General features: G+C 38.9%; 1 long non-coding RNA gene across 1 annotated transcript; it reads right to left on the reverse strand.

Moving 5' to 3' along the window:
- Positions 1 to 981: 981 nt before the first annotated feature.
- On the reverse strand, positions 982 to 1,818 carry LOC149235864 (uncharacterized). The gene is made up of 3 exons (XR_016268351.1): positions 1,714 to 1,818; positions 1,516 to 1,612; positions 982 to 1,410 (listed from the first exon to the last, which is right to left on the reverse strand). It is a non-coding gene; the product is annotated as an uncharacterized LOC149235864 (long non-coding RNA).
- Positions 1,819 to 19,494: the final 17,676 nt, after the last annotated feature.

The following is a 19,494-nucleotide window of genomic DNA, read 5'->3' on the forward strand; positions in this document are numbered from 1 at the left end:
ACATCTGAACTCAGGTATGGGAACAAACTGATGAGCTCAGCAAGAGTAGTTATGTTGTTACAGTGATTAAATTTTCATGTCTATGAACACAGAGAACCGAATCTTGTTTATAATAGAATCTGGAAAATAACGATAGCAAATATTTAAACATGTTTGTAACCTCAAAGAATAGGTTATGGAAAAATAAAGACAAAAATTAAATATTTACGCTTATAGCTTCCATGAATAGATTTTGGAAAATAAAGACAAGAATTAAATATTCGTGTTTCTCACCTCAAGAACAGGTTCTGGAAAACAAAGACATAAATTAACATTTACATTTATAGTCTCTGAGGATAGCAAAATGGAAAATAATGACAGGAGTAAATTAAACACGCTTGTATTCACAGGGTTCAGAATTCTTGAGTGATTGCCTGTGGAGATTTTCTACTAATGAGTCCGCATAAGAAGTAGTAACGCAAATAGAGCAATTTCAGGGGTCGATGTTGCTGGTGAAGACTAGCATCCACTAGGGAAGGAATAATTTATTAGTTAAAAGCCGTAATAATCATTTGGAACCCCGTTCAAGACAAAACACTTTAGCAGAATGCCGCTAGAATCGCTTGAGAGAGGTAGGGTTTCTAAACCCAGAGGGGTATGGTTTCTAACAAGGTAGGGCTTCCAACTCATTGATGAAAGTTTTACATAACTGATATAAATTAATAGAGAGTGAAACCCTGAAACATCAACGAGAATTCCAGCAACCCTGTAAAAAGAAAGGATACCCAGAAAAGTAGTACTCTACGAAATAAAATATATCTAACTTGAAATAGCAGACTGGTAGAGACGGGTAACAAATCCCAATTTACAGCTAAACAAGAGAAGCCCTGTCTATGTAATCAACGAGCAATGACTACATACAAGCAATACTTTCATCATCACAGTATCTCGATAAACTCTTCTTGTGGGAAAACAAAATCTGTTAATCGGCAAATGGAGGAGTAAACAACAGTTAAAAGACCTACAGATTAAATTGTCAAATAAGTCCCATTCCTGGGATTAACCCATAGGAAGGTTCAGTTCTTAGTTTAGCAACAATATACATTCATAGTTGGAACAATAAACCGGCATGACCCAGCTTGGGTCTTGTAGCTAGAAGCTACCTTGAGGCAACTTGAAAATACATGAAAAACCCGAACAGTATGGCCTACGGCCTCATACAAGAGTTAATATCGACTAGTATTTCTCCCTAAAAGATTTAGGCTCTGGAATGCCTACTAAAAGGAAAACCCAGTTTGGACACCCAACGGACTCAAATTTCTCGTGCTAAATTCACTCTTAGAAGATTCTCTTACCCCGAAGTCGCCTCGGGTGATGAAGCCTAAAAGGGTTGCCCATCCGATTGCAGGCTTCATTGCCATAGAGTAGCATCTGCAGTAGAAGATACAACAACATATTAAAGATGGAATATGTAAATGAAAGAATTAACAAACCACTGTGCAGCAAACACCAAGAGCATAAGGTGCGAAAGCTTACTGTGACCACTCTCAGACGGTAGAGTCATAAACCCAGCCAAGAAGCCTCTCGACCAGTTGGAGATCATGGACTGTTGAGGAGCAGAACCACCAAAGCCCTGAAGGAGCCGAGACCAAACCATAGAACAAACATAAGAGGAAGCAAATGCAGCATAGAAACTATCGAAAGCAGTAATATCATTCACGATAGAATACTAACCGTAGATCTGGGTAGCCAAATCTCCTCCGTTGAAGTGGCGAGAAGACCCAGGAGAGGGGCTACTGAGAGTGGGCTGCTCATGCCACGTACAGGCAGAGCAGAGTTAAGTAGTGAAGTAAATCTATCCTTACACATCAGCAGAGCCAGCTTTAACATAAAGAAAAGTATATATATAATCTGGCATAGTTACTATGGAATCGATGGTGGGGTACACTTCCAAGGCGCCAAGTAAATGGTGCAATAATGACAAGGGTACAACAGTCATAAACACAATCCCGGAATTGATAACCCAGATTAGCTGCCCATGTGAAAGCAACCTCTAGAACAGGCTATATTAAACGCGATATAACTTGTATTAATTAAGTTCAAGCATGAAAATTACCAATAGCAATTGAGAACTCGTAAAATCAACCTTGTTAATGAAAAGCTGTCATAATAAAAGAAAAATTTTATTTTACGTGTTTAACTTGCGTAAATTTTATGTTTGGGAGCTTTTACACAACTTCAAATAGTATTAGTTAAGGTATAAATATGTAATGAAATTAAGTTGGTTTTTAATTATGAATGTTTGTTATTTTTGCTTCAAATTAATAAATTCAGTCTAACAAAAAAATTATGCTCATGGAATAGCAATAGAATTTATTTTGAAAGAAGTTAAAATAGTGATGTGAGGAGGAGCTTGTACAACCACACTAATGAACTAAAGAAATTAATAAAATTGTAGAAATATATTATCAAATTGCTCGAGAAAATGGTAATCAGAGTGTTTTTTTTAAGTGTTTTTGGTTTTAGAATATGTTGATTTTTATTTATTTTTAATAAATTAATGGCATCTAATTAATAATATTTTTATAAATTTTTTAGTTTATAAAAATTGGAAATATTTTGAATTAATTAATAATTACCAAAATTTATGGACAAAGTTATGTCCTTTTCTTTTTAGGTAGATTAACTATAAATTCAAAATCATTTTTACAAATTTAAAAAGTGATTTATTTTAGGTTAAAATAATTGTTTTTAACACTTTAAAAAGTGATTCATTTTAAGTTAAAATAATTATTCTATTTTTTGATACAAGAATATTTTTTAGTCGATTTTGTTCCAATTAAAATTTTAACTTTTAAATTATATAATTTGTCTAAACAATTGTTTTGATAAATTTTTAAGATGTTAGATTTAATCAAAAATTCAATTTAAATCCTAAGGAATTATAACATAAAGAAAAGATGTGAAATTGTGATTACATACATACCAACAAATTCCATGAAATAGAGAGGTTAGAGGATACTACGGAACATTTGTACTGGGTTAAATTGAAGAGGGGTGTTTGCTGTGGGATAGTTTCATGTCATCCCTATCTTGGAAAGCTTTGAGACTCCTTTTTTTTTAGTGTTGGTATTGTCTTGATGGAAGATTCAATTCTTGGGATTATACAAAGTATCAGATTTGGTCTGGGTGTGTGGATTGGTTGTAGTAGAAGAGGTGGTGGGACTCTCTAGGCTTGGGATGGCTCTCAAACTACCATTTTTCAGTGTGGTTTGGAAGGGTGTGCCTTTTAAGGTTTAGAACCTAGGAATACAATTCACTCAACAATTCTAGAAGTGGAGTGAGGTGGATATTGATTGGACTCAAGGCGTAAGTAGTAGGTGGATTGGTGGAGAGGTGTGTTTGGGCTTATTTCCTGATGGTCAAGTTAATTGCCTTGTGAAATCTCAAGTGCCTTCTCAAATTTCCTTTGACCTGAACAAGGTGAAGTGGTTTGGGGTGAGTGAGCCCCTGTGTGGCATATGCAACCTATTTTCCACAACACAGTTACCAAGGTATGTAAGTGTCATGCCTATATAGACGCCTTGTGAGGGGAGGGGGAACTTACTATGAGGAGTAAGCTTATAGAGGGAATACTTTCTTACATCACCAGATAGAAGGATTTTCATAGAGATATAGGGAGAAAATCTCGATTCATCTATAAGAGGAGTTGACCCGGATTGAAAGGGAAGCCTCTTCCCACATAACCTCCTTATTAGATTCTGAAGTGATAAAAAATTGGACAAGCTGGATCCCCGACATGAGGCACATATGAGGAAGAGCTAATAAATATATGCTGATAGTAAATTTGTAATGGTAGATGACGTTCATGTTGGAGCACATTCTATTGGATCACCAGGGGTCTAGGATAGACTTGATGCTAACCTTAGACCTGTAGTGCCTGTTAGGGCCTAAATCTTGCTTAGGCTGAAGGAAGGCAAAATTTAGGGTAACCACAAACCACACTCAGCCTCGTAGCTAGCCCTACGAGGACAGGAGAGGGCTCTCTCTGAGTCACGCTCAGTAAAAGAATAAACGAATAGGGTTAGAGAGTGACTTAAAATGGATACTGATTTTAGGGTAGGTAAATAAATATGAAATAGGTATTTTGATGAATGACTGAGTTTCCTGGGATGTATGGGACCAAGGAATAGCATGAGCAGAGAATTTAACTCAAAGACGCAGATTATTTCGTGAGGCAAGACAGGCAGAAAGTCTAGCAACTAGATTTGAAATAATATGAAGTGGAGAGATTGTTTAAGAGGGTGAAAAGGGCATAAATACATGAATCCTTTTCAACAGAAGAAAACATAGAACGTGAAAACTTTCCCAAGGCAGAGCAGTAAACTAAATTCTACCTTTTCTTACTTAGAAGCTTTCACTGGAAATGAATATGAATGAAGTGTGAAACATAACGAAATACATATGAAACAGAAATAAAATACATTTGCTCAACTCACGCCACAGGAATCTCATGAACCAGAGCTACAACCTTTCGTTAATTCTCTGTCAAAATGTACAGTCAGTAACTGAGTTTCTCTCCCACCGTTTCCCAGAAATTCCCACCCACCCTTTGCAAATGGTTTTTCATACAATAAATAAGCTTCACTATCAAAAATTGGATCAACCCAAAGTTGGGGAGTTTTTTGTAAATCATTACAAACTGGAAATGAAAAGCCAACCATTAGTGACAGGTGCAGCATTAAAAAAAAATAAAAATGTAGCCGTGACTACTCACCTTCCTTTTGCCACTTGGATAGAAGCCAACCTTTAATGAAAATGTTTTTTAAAATTTGCCTTTGATGATGGAAAAAATGTGTTTTTAATGAACGGGTTCACTTGGAGAAAATTGCAAATCGAATTCTCACGGAGCGGAAGTGATTTTGGCCTTTGGGTCTCTATGCGCTGCGCCAAAATAGGTATGCGTCGCGCCACTTTGGAGCGGGTTTTGAGGCACTTCCTGAAGTCAAAATTGAGCCCAATTATGCTTGCTGGAAATCCCTACCTGTCTACTTTCCAACCCAAGTGGAATTTCTGAATTTGGATGCCATTTTCCCCTCCAAAACAGCAATCTCCCAAGACTGCTTCCTGTGTGTCAAAATAGGGGTAGAGGTCATTTTTTGGCTGTTTTTGACCTCCTGAGGACTCAAAATTTGCCCAAACTTCTTGGCTATGCACCATAAATCATAATTCTCCATGGAAAATCCAAAAATATATTTTTTTTGTCATTTGGAGCTCCCTAGCGAAAGCGCGCGGCAGGTGGTGCGGCGCATAGGGAGAAAAAGCCTATTTTTTGTGCACAAAATTTCAAAATGCAAAAATGTACTCCAAATTTCTTGAAATTTGGGTTGTACCTTCTCTATCACATGTCATGCTAGACCAAAGAAGCCTCGGCCAAGATTCGGAGCTGATCTTTCTCTTTTTGCCTCTTTTGTCTTTTTGTCACCTTCCTCAATTTTGCCTTTAGGCTCCTGATTCTCGCTTTGGAGCTCATGTTCCGGGCCATGTAATGGTGAGTCACGCGCCTCAGCATTGATTTTTCCCTATTAGCCTTCTCCAAAAGCTGCTCCAAGTGAACGTTCACTTTCTCTAAAACATACTCCCTGTCCTCATCTCTTTGCTCCATAGGTCTACCTTGTGCTGCCATGATGTGTTGTCGGTTTTCCTTGATCAGTTGCAACTCTATCTCAGCTTGCCGATACTCAAGTCATTTGTTCCTCTACTCCAGATATTTCATATTCCATTTGGCTCTCTCCAAGTCAAGGGATAAGGCTTGGATCTTTGTTTGCTCCTCCTGGATGATCTCTTTAAGCTGTGCACTTTGCGGATCCGTATCTGTGTCATCATCATGAAGGAGAACGAAGTTGGTCTCTCATTCACCTGATGGTCCCTCATCATGCATTGGCTCCTAACCTCTGTCATGTACCTGTAGTGCTGATGTCGAAAGCGAGGCCCCTTCCACCCCGAGTGGAGATAACACTCGCTTTGCTGCTGCAAACAAATGCCTAGTTCCCCTTTGATATGTGATAAATGTCGACACACTAGCGATCTCATGGCATTCATACTGATGAGAAGGTCCCCCGTTCTCAAATATAGTCTCTGAAGGTCTCTGTGAAGCTCGAAAGAAGTCAAGAGAGATGAAATCATCCCAAGTAATACCCTATAAATCAAGCTGATGCACCACCAAAATCTTGATGAGAGAAAAATGACAAATGTTGTTGAACTGCTGCTGAGGGGTCTTGTGTTGCACAAGGGCGGTCATCCTCTCTATGTTTCTGCATATGAAATATGGGATGTTCATCATGCGTACCTGGGTGAAATGCATGAGCAACCTGATGTGATAAGCATATAATTGGGAGAAATGGCCTTCACAACTAAAATACTTCATAATTAACTTCATTAGAGGGGCATATTCATCTTTAAGATATCGGAAGGGAAATACCCTCTTAAGTTGCCTCAAGAAAGCAGGTTTAACATATGGCTCATAATGTTGTCGGTCAACTTTTTGTCTCTTGTTCCATGGCTCTCCAATATTAGGCATGTCGATAGCTAATGAAATAGAGTCTGGTGTAAGTATGAAAGTAACACCTGCAAAAGTAACTTGAGCACCATGCAAATGTAGAACAAATAGGCGAGCAAACTCATGGTGGAATTGAACATTTGCAACCTTTTCACAAAACTCATAGCATGACTGAAACCGAAAACAAGAGACGGCAAAAGGGCAGGCTTGCAATTTTGTGAGGGTAGTTGATTCTTCTCTAACATGTCTGCCACTTTTGTGAGGCCTCCAGGGTGCACATTCTTCCGTGGGTGAGTCACTATGAGTTTCCACCTCATAGTCAGATGAATAATCAGAAGACATAATGGATGTTGTGAAAAGTGCTTGGAGAAATGAATGATGGTCGCAAGACTGTGCTGGACTACTGTTGTGATATGTTTGAAATCTATCACCAAGGGAGCAATGTAACAGGGACTGTTAGGGAGGGAAAATATGAAGGGATTAGGAGTATTAGGGTAGATTTTATTTACGGTAGTGTAGGAGGGTTTGGGAACTTTGCATAGGGTAGGGTTTGGGGTTTTTACATTGGGTAATGGGTGAAAGGGAATTGGGGATAAGGGTTTAGTAAATTTAGGGGATGAGGGACAATGACATTCAAAGCGATATGGTATAAGGAAAAAGGGAATGGAGGACAAAGGGACAGATGGGATGGAAGCGAAAGCTTGGTGACAAAATGATGAATTTGCAACTCTTAGCAGCAATTGACATAAGGATTTTTAGAGTTAGGGTTTGGAAATTTTGTTTCAATATTTCGAGCCATAAACCACCATCATATGACACACAAAAATGGATGAATCACGAGATATCGACCCTACCTGGCATGTCTAAACAATTCAATGGCGATTTGGAGGATTTTCTGGCATTTTTGGGGTGTTATATTGTATGCGCCGCACGCTACCGGTGCGCCGCGCCCGTTGAAATTAGCACTGGAGGAACGCGCCCAATGCGCTGCGCTGGACCAGTGCGCCATGCCACCTACCGTATGCGCCGCGCCTGTCAAGACACCTTCACCCTCACCCAAAACGCGCGCTGGCTCACCAAATTCCTTTGAAATGCTTTCTCTCTGACCTTGGCATGTAAAATGACTTTGATTCCTACGAGAAAATCTATATAAAGGCATGGAGTCATGGTTTTGATTTTTGTTTCTTCAAAACCCACTTTGCAATGTTTCATTTTGGAACTTTTTCTACAACTTAATACAACTCTGAATTTCACATTCTCTTTTCGGATTTTTTACTAAAATGTTGAAATTTTTTACAATTTTTTGCAGGAGTAGCTGTCATGGAATTTGGCAAAGGATGACCAAAACCAACTTTTGAAGTGCTTCATTTTGGAGAACTTTACATATTTATCATAAACATTAATTTGAATATTTCCTCTTCAAAGCAGAGTTTTGAAGAGGAATCACCCTTGAGCATTATGGATGATGAAAATCTGGAGATGAAACGTGTTGAACCTCCCTGTGGCCTGCTGGCATGTTTGGGTACTCTGAAAACATGACTTATGAAACCCTAGACCTATGACTGATATGATTTTTTGCCCATTAAAATACCAAATATTGACTGTCATTTAATGAACTTTGATGAACAGACCTGAGCCAGCAGGTACAAAGCATGAGGGGTAATGATTGGCAAGACCCTTCCATCAAATTATGGCATGCCCCTAGCAGAATGTAGTTGAGCGAATGGAGCGAGACACCTAAAAATGAAATGCAGAAAGAGTTTTGATCTCCGATGGAGCACTGACAAGACTGACTCTAACATTGGCTCCAATGGGGGATGGTAGCTCCTCAGAGGTGCCAAGAATAGCAGATCTCTGGAGGAGTTAGGCAGTGCCTTTGTCCATTGGGCTATGGAGTCATTATTTCGACAAAGGACATGAAACTCTTTACTCATTTATTGACTGAAACTTGACTCGAACTAACTAAAATTTGGACTTAAAATGACTCAAAGACTGACTAGACAAACTCAAACCAAAATTGAAATAAAATGGTATTTTCAATGACAATGGAAACAACAAAAAACTTTTTAGAAATGGTATCACTTGAGCAGCTGACAATTGATTGGCCCTCCTGGAAAATCTTCTCTGTTCATTTCCTTCAGAAGAAAGGCATTCTGACCCCGATATGCTGCGATATTGAAGGGACCTTTCCAGAGATTCTCGAATTTACCATGCTTACCCTTTTCCTCATTCCTTGCATCCCACTTCAGCACCACATCATCCAGCTAAAATTTGTCCGCCTTTGCTTTTCTGTCATAAATTTTCTTAATCTTCTCCTGCAACTTGGATGTGTTGTGGAAAACTTCTTCTCTTGTCTGCTGCAAATGGATCATTTGATTCAATCTTCTCTGCATAGGATCGTCTTCACTGCTGGCTTCCTGAAGAAGTTTGACTACCGGGGCTGCGAGAGAGGTAGGAAACAATGTGTCAACTCCGTACACAAGCTCAAAGGGGGACATACCAATGGATTTCTTCTGACTGACCCGATCTGCCCAAAGTGCATTGACCAACTTCTTATGCCAGCTCTTCTTGTTGATTTCCAGGAGCTTCTTAATGATGTTGACTAAAGATTTGTTAGAAGACTCCGCCAATACATTGCCTTACGGATGATAGGTAGTTGAGTGACCCAAAATGATGTGGTATTTATGACAAAACTCTACCATCCTTTTTGATTTGAAAGCTACTGCGTTATCAGTGATTAACTTATTCGGGCAACCAAAGTGAGACAAGATGTTATTTTCAAGGAATAAAATAATTACCACATCTGTAGCTTGTCTGGTGGGAATTGCTTCAATCCATTTCGTGAAGTAATCTGTTGCCATGAGAATCCACCGATGCTGACCGGAAGAAGCGGGATGAATTTCACCAATGAATTCCAACCCCCATTTCTGAAAAGGGGCACTCACCTCAAAGGGCTTAAGCAGCAAAGGCTGTAATTTCTGTCTTCCTTCAAAAATCTGGCATTTATGACAGCTCTTGACAACCTTATATACATCAGCAAACAATGTTGGCCAATAGTATTTCGCTCTCAGAACTTTATTTGCTGTTGTTTTCCAAAAAAGGTGACCACCACAATCTCCTTCGTGGAAATCCTCCATGACCTGCTTTGCTTCTTCTTCCACCAAACAATTCAAAAGAACGCCACCAGGATCTTTCCAATAAAGTGCAAAATTTAGAATGCAAAACTTGGCAGCCTTTAATTTGAGAGTTCTAGCTTTGTTTCTAGTCATGACGGGTGGTGGTGACAAATTTTGAAGCACATATATGATATCTGAATACCACGGAGAAAGAGAAAACATTTCAGATACTTGAATTGACGAACCTTCCTCATTCTCATCGAACATAGCAGCGATCATATTTATGTCTAAAGCGTGCAAGTTTGATTCGGCCATTAACTTTGCCAATCCCTGTCCTTTAACAAGCTTTGTGGGCTTTATTTCTACATCATACTCCAATAAAGCTGCAATCCACTTGCCTCGTCTTCCTTCCGGATCTGGCTGCACTAAAACATCTTTGACAGCAGCGTTAGGAACCTAAGCCAAAACATGAGAATGCAGAATGTATACCCGAAAATCTTTCAATTCTTTCACAAGTGCGAGGGCTTGCTTCTTAATGATGTTGTACTTTAAGGTTGCATCTCTTATAGTTCGGCTGAAGAAAGCAATTGGTCTCTCGTGATCATCTCTTTTCTGCATCAACACGGCTGCCATAGTATGCTCCAAAGCGAATGAAAACAATATAAAATCCTGAGTGTATTCCAGGCTGATTAGGACTGGAGCTGAAGAAAGAGCCAATTTGACTAAATTGAAAGATTTTATAGCCTCTTCCGTCCACTTCACTTGGCTGTCTTTCTTAAGCATGTTTGTAATCTCTCTTAGGTTTTCAGCAAGATTAGGTACAAAGCTGCATAAGAAATTCATTTTACCATTGAAAGATTGAATCTCCTTCTTATTCCGGGGCAGATCGATTTGCTGAATAGCTTGTACACGTTCTGGATCAATACGAATGCCATCTTTTGAGATAATGTGCCCAAGTAGTTTGCCCTCCTCCATGGCAAATAAGCTCTTTTTCAGATTCAGCGATAGACCATATTTTCTGCACTTTTGAAAGACAGTTTTCAGATGATACATGTTTTCTTCATCAGATTTGGAAAACACCGTCAGATCATCAAGGTATACAACCAAAAATACATCCTTCTCATTTACGAAAGCCAAATCCATTTCCTGCTGAAAGGTGGCACCCGCGTTCTTCAAACCAAAAGGCATTTTAGCATAATGAAAAGTTCCCCACGGAGTGGTGAACGCTGTCTTGTCTCGGTCATCTTCATGGACATAAATTTGGTTATATCTAGAATAACCATCGAGTAGTGACATACGAGATGCTCCAACTACTCACTGAAGTATATGATCCATTTTGGGCAGTGGATAGTTATCTTTCAATGAAACTTTATTGAGATTCCTAAAATCAATGCACCAGCGAATCTCACCTGTCTTCTTCCGTACGGGCACCAAAATAGACATCTAGTCTGAAAATCTGATGGGAACGATGATTCCTGATTTGTACAACCTGTTTATCTCCTTTTCAATCGATGGCAGAAGTTTTGGATTTAGCCTTCTCAACTTCTGTCTGAAAGGTTTCTGATTAGGCTTGATGGGTATAGTGTGCTGAATTATAATGGTATCATATGTCTTCAAGTCAGAATAGTCCCAAGCAAACACATCAGCAAATGAAGACAGCAAACTGATATATTTGGCTTTCATCTTTTGTGGCAATGCTTTAGACAATTTTACCATTTTAGGATTAGCAGTTTTTCCGATATTGACCTCTTCAACACCCTTCTCTGTTGGCTACAATGTTGGTTTGCGGGCTACGTCATCTTGATCAAAGAGTTCTTCTAAAGGTATCAAGACTTTAGGAATAATGTTATCCTTTAGCTGCAACGCGTCCATTTGATTGATCTACACCTCATCTTTACCATCATCATTTTCTGCATCAATTGAGGTCTCTTTGAACTTACCTTTGTTTTGCAGAAAATCATCAATCTCCTCATCATCTTGGAAAACTTGCCATTATCTCTGATTGTCGGGGACAGTCAGACAATGCTTGACATGGATTTGGAATTTATTACTGGAGTTCATTAGAATCTTCAAACTACTGGCTGCCTTAGCAAGAGCATCAGCAATGTTGTTTTGAACCCGAGGCACACATGTCAAGGTATATTCTGAAAATAATTTTAGGATGTCTAGGATTGCATTCCAGTAAGCCCGCATCTAAGGATGCTTTGCTTGATATTCTCCTCTGACTTGCTTAATCACCAATTCAGAGTCGCCATATACTGCAATCCTCTTAGCATTCAGCTTTCTTAGAATTTTTAGGCCAGCAATCAGAGCTTCATACTTAGCCTCATTGTTTGAACAATCAAAAGCTAATTTGTAAGAGCATACCCACACATTGCTAGGCACTTTGTTCGTGACGGAAAAAGGACTGAGTACCCAAATACCAATTCCAGCACCATCATTTCCCACTGCACCATTGAAATCCATGGTCCACAAACCTTCTTCCTCTTCTTCCAAGTGCTGAAATTCTGTTGGCTCTGTTTTTCCTGTTTGTTGTCCATTACCTTCAGCTGATTTCTTAATGGTGTTTTTTTTTTCTCGTCCTTCTTTCTTCAAAACTTCTCTGAAAGTTTCTACTATTTCTGGAATACTTTATGCTTCTACTAACTGACTATCAATATCATTAAAACTATCTGAATACAAAACAAAAGACTCTAGATCTGTATGTACATAATTAATTGGACGATTAATGGGTTTCTCCTTGCTTGTAATCATGTATTTCATTTTTTGTTCCCGATACAGTTTCCTCATTTGGCCAAACACGAGAATCGTTGCATAGGAGAAATCTAGTTGTAGTGTCCCTTTCAATTTTGCTACCTAAGACCTGGAAAGAAGCATGTCGAACCTGGGAGGAATATCCGCTACAACAATATCCATCAAAACATTCTTCACTGGGATTTGATCCAGACTCACAACCAAGTCTTTGATGAGCCCGATACATCTTACTCTATTGGAATCAAACGAATAGAGATCATGGTATTTCCGGGTGACATCCAAACCCAGCTTATCCATGATAGCCTTGGGCATGAGATTGTGAGAAGCTCCAGAATCGAACATGGCATTATGTAACACAAAATCATGCAATCTTAAACTGATATAAAAAGGTGGCACATCACTATCTGGAGACTCACCATTCAACGCTGGCCCAAAAATCATTTCAGGTTGATCATCTTCGACATTCACCATATCAGACATTGGATCACAATTCAAAATTTTAGAAACTTGCCCTCTATAACTGTTGTTCTTCATTATTTCAGTCAAGGGAATGGATACCTTCAATTTAGAAATTTCATTCTCTAAACTAAAAGCGGAAGTCTTTTCTACCTCTTTGACTGGGACTTCTTTCTTTTCCTTTTCTCTCGATACAATTTGTTGATTTGATTTTTCTGCTGATGGTGATTTGCTGCTATCAGGATCGAGTGCCTCTTTGCCTTTCTTTTGTGTAACTGATGAATCATTCTTTGATGTCGAAACTTCCTTCCTCTTCTGAATTGGGTTAACTGGCACATCTCTGTTTCTAAGTGAATATTGTCGTTGTTGAGCAAACAGAGAATTCATATAGCCTCTTTGATACTCCTCTGATTCTTCTTCCAAAACTGTGTCATTTGCTAGAATGAAATCTGCGTCTTTGTGTGCAGCTGAACTTTTTGCATACTCCTCCTCTTCAGTAATAAAAATAGGAAAATCATCAGGAGTAAAGAAGTGGTTCTCTTCCCCTATTACCTTCCCTTCCTCATCAGACTCCGGTCCATGCACAAAATTTTGCTGCAGAGGTGGTTGTACTGGCTACTGTGCTGTCTGATCTTGGGCTCGCTGATCTCTTTGCCTTATTCTATATTGTGGCTGCTGCTGGCCACAGAAGTTAGGATTTCTAACTTGTGGCTCAGGTTTGTCGAGTTTCACCCTTTCAAGCATCTTCTCTACCTTCCTGAGTAATTGATCCATCGAGGAAGACTCTTCTTTTACTGTGACCTTCTTTTCTGCTTTTGCTCTAGCCCTCTTGGTCAGCAAATTTGCCTCAACGCTGACCGCGATTTTCTGCATGTCTCCCATTGTGGCCGGCTCTCTCTCTCTCTTAGTTGATAATTCATGTCAGCATCAAAACCATCCGGAAACTTCATCATGGCTAGTCCCATAGGTGGCCTTAGATGATCGAGAATTTCATTATAAACAGCATTGAATCTAATGCAGTAGTCTTGGACTGACTCACCAACATTTCATTTGATTTGTTCATATTCAGCCAGAATTTGAAGAGGATTCTTTTTCACTTCCCAGCGGTCTAAAAATTTTCTTTGCAGGTTGGCCAAGGTAGCGATACGTGCAGCTAGTAAACCTCTGAACCATTTCCTAACTTCACCAACAAATTTCTACACAAAGAGTCTCATTGTCACATTCTCTGCATCAATCTCATGAAGGTCACAGAAATCTGCCATTCTGTCCACATGTTGTTGAGCGTTAATGTTGTTGGGAGCGCCATCAAACAAAGGGATTTTGCTTTGATAATCTGCGGGCATATCATCTAAAACTTGAGGCAGCACAAGAGGTGCAAAACGGGCAGCCATCACTCTTGGTGGGTTTGGTCTTGGAGGTGTTTGAGGAGTGTGTGCAGTTTGTAGGGAATTAACAATTGGAGTTTGAAGCTGTGTCGCAATATAATTATTAATTGACCGGTTAGCTCTTTCAGTTTCTAGGTCTACAAGAAACTGTGGATTGGGGATAGTACAGACAACAGCCCTTTCGGATTTGGTCTCGAAGAACAATATTTCAAACCACTCATCAAAATCAAGCTCTTCAAGATACTCAAAAATGTCATGACATGAATTGGATTTGAACACAGGAGTTATAGAGCTCTCTTGACGAAGAAGTCTTGGAATCAAATTGGGGTTTTCGTAGATATGAGGAGGATGTGGATCTGGATTAGCTTTGGTATATCTTCTTGAAGCCAGCGTGCTATTTTCAAAAAAATAAAAAGGACATGAGCAACTTACTCAGCCTATCAAATCCTAAACTTATCATCCGGAAGCTTAGAATTATCAGAAGTATGGGGTGTTTGTAGGTTAAGCCTGCCATTTACGCAACGAAGAAGACTAACAAACAAATAATTTCGTCCCCAGTGGAGTCGCCACTATGTTAGGGCCTAAATCTGCCTTAGGCTGAAGGAAGGCAAAATTTAGGGTAACCACAAACCACGCTCAGCCACGTAGCTAGCCCTACAAGGACAGGAGAGGGCTCTCTCCAGGTCACGCTCAGTTAAAAAATAAATGAATAGGGTTAGAGAGTGACTTAAAATGGATACTGATTTTAGGCTAGGCAAATAAATATGAAAGAGGTATTTTGATGAATGACTGAGTTTTCTGGGATGTATGGGACCAAGGAATAGCATGAGCAGAGAATTTAACTCAAAGACGCAGATTATTTCGTGAGGCAAGACAGGCAGAAAGTCTAGCAACTAGATTTGAAATAATCTGAAGTGGAGAGATTGTTTAAGAGGGTGAAAAGGGCATAAATACATGAATCCTTTTCAACAGAAGAAAACATAGAACGTGAAAACTTTCCCAAGGCAGAGCAGTAAACTAAATTCTACCTTTTCTTACTTAGAAGCTTTCACTGGAAATGAATATGAATGAACTGTGAAACATAACGAAATACATATGAAACAGAAATAAAATACATTTGCTAAACTCATGCCACACGAATCTCATGAACCAGAGCTACAACCTTTCATTAATTCTCTGTCAAAATGTACAATGAGTAACTGAGTTTCTCTTCCACCGTTTCCCAGAAATTCCCACCAACCCTTTGCAAATGGTTTTTCATACAATAAATAAGCTTCACTATCAGAAATTGGATCGACCCAAAGTTGGGGAGTTTTTTTTAAATCATTACAAACTGGAAATGAAAAGCCAACCATTAGTGACAGGTGTAGCATTACAAAAAAACAAAAATGTAGCGTAGATTTTTGGGTGACTGCTCGCCTTCCTTTTGCCACTTGGATAGAAGCCAACCTTTAATGAAAATGTTTTTTAAACTTTGCCTTTGATGCCGGGAAAAATGTATTTTTAATGAACGGGCTCACTTGGAGAAAATTGCAAATCGAATTCTCGCGGAGCGGAAGTGATTTTGGCCTTTGGGTCTCTGTGTGCCGCGCCGAAAGATGTATGCGTCGCGCCACTTTGGAGTGGGTTTTGAGGCACTTACTGAAGTCCAAATTGAGCCCAAGTGTGCTTGTTGGAAAGCCCTACCTGTCTACTTTCCAACCCAAGTAGAATTTCTGAATTTGGATGCCATTTTCCCCTCCAAAACTGCAATCTCCCAAGACTGCTTCCTGTGTGTCAAAATAGGGGCAGAGAGGTCATTTTTTGGGTGTTTTTGACCTCCTGAGGACTCAAAATTGGCCCAAACTTCTTGGCCATGCACCAACAGTCATAATTTTCCATGGAAAATCCAAAAATATAAACTTTTTGTCATTTGGATCTCCCTAGCGAAAGCGCGCGGCAGGTGGCGCAGTGCACAGGGAAAAAAACCCTGTTTTTTGTGCACAAAATTTCAAAATTCAAAAATGTGCTCCAAATTTCTTGAAATTTGGGCTGTACCTTCTCTATCACATGTCATGCTGGACCAAAGAAGCCTCAGCCAAGATTCAGAGCCGATCTTGCTCTTTTTTCCTCTTTTGTCTTTTTGTCACCTTCCTCAATTTCGCCTTTAGGCTCCTGATTCTCACTTTGGAGCTCATGTTCCGGGCCATGTAATGGTGAGTCATGCACATCAATATTGCTTTTTCCCTATTAGCCTTCTCCAATAGCTGCTCCAAGTGAACGTTCACTTTCTCTAAAACATACTCCCTGTCCTCATCTCTTTGCTCCATAGATCTACCTTGTGCTGCCATGATGTGTTGTTGGTTTTCCTTGATCAGTTGCAACTCTATCTCAGCTTGCCGATCATCAAGTTGTTTGTTCCTCTACTCCAGACATTTCATATTCCATTTGGCTCTCTCCAAGTCAAGGGATAAGGCTTGGATCTTTGTTTGCTGCTCCTGGATGATCTCTTTAAGCTATGCACTTTGCGGGTCCGTATCTGTGTCATCATCATGAAGGAGAACGAAGTTGGTCTCTCGTTCACCTGATGGCCCCTCATCATGCATTGGCTTCTTACCTCTGTCCTGTACCTGTAGTGCTGATGTCGGAAGTGAGGCCCCTTCCACCCCGAGTGGAGATAACACTCACTTTGCTGCTGCAAACAAATGCCTAGTTCCCATCTGATATGTGATAAATATCGGCACACTAGCGGTCTCATGGCGTTCATACTGATGAGAAGGTCCCCCTATCTCAAATATAGTCTCTGAAGGTCTTTGTGAAGCTTGGAAGAAGTCACGAGAGATGAAATCATCCCAAGTAATACCCTGTAAATCAAGATGATGCACCACCAAAATCTTGATGAGAGAAAAATGACAAATGTTGTTGAACTGCTGCTCAGGGGTCTTGTGTTGTACAATGGCGGTCATCCTCTCTATCTTTCGGCATATGAAGTATGGGATGTTCATCATGCGTACCCGGGTGAAATGCATGAGCAACCTGATGTGATAAGCATATAACCGGGAGAAATGGCCTTCACAATTGAAATACTTCATAATTAACTTCATTAGAGGGGCATATTCATCTTTAAGATATCGGAAGGGAAATACCCTCTTAAGCTGCCTCAAGAAAGCAGGTTTAACATATGGCTCATAATGCTTTCGGTCAACTTTTTGTCTCTTGTTCCATGGCTCTCCAATATTAGGCATGCCGATAGCTAATGAAATAGAGTCTGGTGTAAGTGTGAAAGTAACACCTGCGAAAGTAACTTGAGCACCATGCAAATGTAGAACAAATAGGCGAGCCAACTCATGGTGGAATTGAACATTTGAAACCTTTTCACAAAACTCATAGCATGACTGAAACCGAAAACAAGAGATGGCAAAAGGGCAGGCTTGCAATTCTATGAGGGTAGTCGATTCTTCTCTAACATGTCTGCCACTTTTGTGAGGCCTCCGGGGTGCACATTCTTCCGTGGGTGAGTCACTATGAGTTTCCACCTCATAGTCGGATGAATAATTAGATGACATAATGGATGCTGTGAAAACTGTTTGGAGAAATGAATGTTGTTTGCAAGACTGTGCTAGACTGCTGTTGTGATATGTTTGAAATCTGTCACCAAGGGAGCAATGTAACAGGGACTATTAGGGAGGGAAAATATGAATGGATTAGGAGTATTAGGGTAGATTTTATTTAGGGCAGTGTAGGAGGGTTTGGGAACTTTGCATAGGGTAGGATTTGGGGTTTTTACATTGGGCAATGGGTGAAAGGGAATTGGGGATAAGCGTTTAGTAAATTTAGGGGATGGGGGGAAATGACATTCAAAGTGATATGGTATAAGGAAAAAGGGAATGGAGGACAAAGGGATAGATGGAATGGAAGGGGAAGCTTGGTGACAAAGTGATGAATTTGCAACCCTTAGCAGCAATTGACATAAGGATTTTTAGAGGTAGGGTTTGGAAATTTTGTTTCAATATTTGGAACCATAAACCACCATCATATGACACACAAAATGGATGAATCATGAGATGTCGACCCTACCTGGCACGTCCAAACAATTCAATGGCTATTTGGAGGATTTTCGGGTGTTTTTGGGGTGTTATACTGTATTCGCTGCGGCGCTCTTTCTATGCGTCGCGCGGTACCAGTGCACCACGCCCATTGAAATTAGCACTGGAGGAACGCGCCCAATGTGTCGCGCTGGCCCAGTGCGTTGCGCCACCTACTGTATGCACCGCGCCTGTCAAGAAACCTTCACCCTCACCCAAAACGCATGCTGGCTCACCAAATTCCTTTGAAATGCTTTTTCTCCGACCTTGGCATGTAAAATGACTTTGATTCTTATGAGAAAATCTATATAAAGGCATGGAGTCATGGTTGTGATTTTTGTTTCTTCAAAACCCACTTTGCAATGTTTCATTTTGGTACTTTTTCCACAACTTAATACAACTCTAGTTGAATTGAGGCTTCTGTGATCCATAATAGTTGAAAGAATAACTTCGGCGTAAATCACATGTAGACAAACATTTGTCGACGCGTTTCGAACCAACTAGTGTGGTTCATCGTCAGGACAAGTTGAAGAAACAGATCCAGCTTAGCATGATAAATAGTCTAAGTAGAGTCTCCAACGGCTAAATTGACTAACGACTAATTTTGACCTTAGGGCCCAGGTCTAATTATTATTATTATTATTATTATATTTTATTTATTTATTTTTAATATTATTTATGGAAATAAGTTAAATTAGGTAAAAATACATAACTAAATTAACATTAATGGTTGGTTTAAAAAGAAATTTAATTATTTATTTAAATTTTATATATATATATATATATATATATTAATTAAAGTTATAATATTAGGTTAATAAGATAAAGGTTAGGATTAATAAGTAAAATAATATCAGTGGTTAGTTAAAAAAAAATAAAATAAATAAATAACATTAAAATTAAAATTAAAATTAAATAAAAATAAAAATAAAAAATAAATAAATTAAAATAAATTAAAAATAAAATAAATAAATAAATAAAAATAAAATAATAATAATAATAATAATTTATTTATTTATTTAAATTAATTCATAAATATATATATATATATATATATATTAATTAAAATCATAATATTAGGTTGTTAAGTAACTTAATGGTTAGTTTATTTTTAATTATTATTATTTACGGAAATTAGTTAAAAATATATAAAATAATTTCAATGGTTGGTTAAAGAAGTA

This window comes from Pinus tabuliformis, chromosome 8, assembly GCF_031772625.1.
Source record: "Pinus tabuliformis cultivar Carrire ecotype Pingquan chromosome 8, CPIR1, whole genome shotgun sequence".
In the NCBI taxonomy this organism is placed as follows: Eukaryota; Viridiplantae; Streptophyta; class Pinopsida; order Pinales; family Pinaceae; genus Pinus; species Pinus tabuliformis.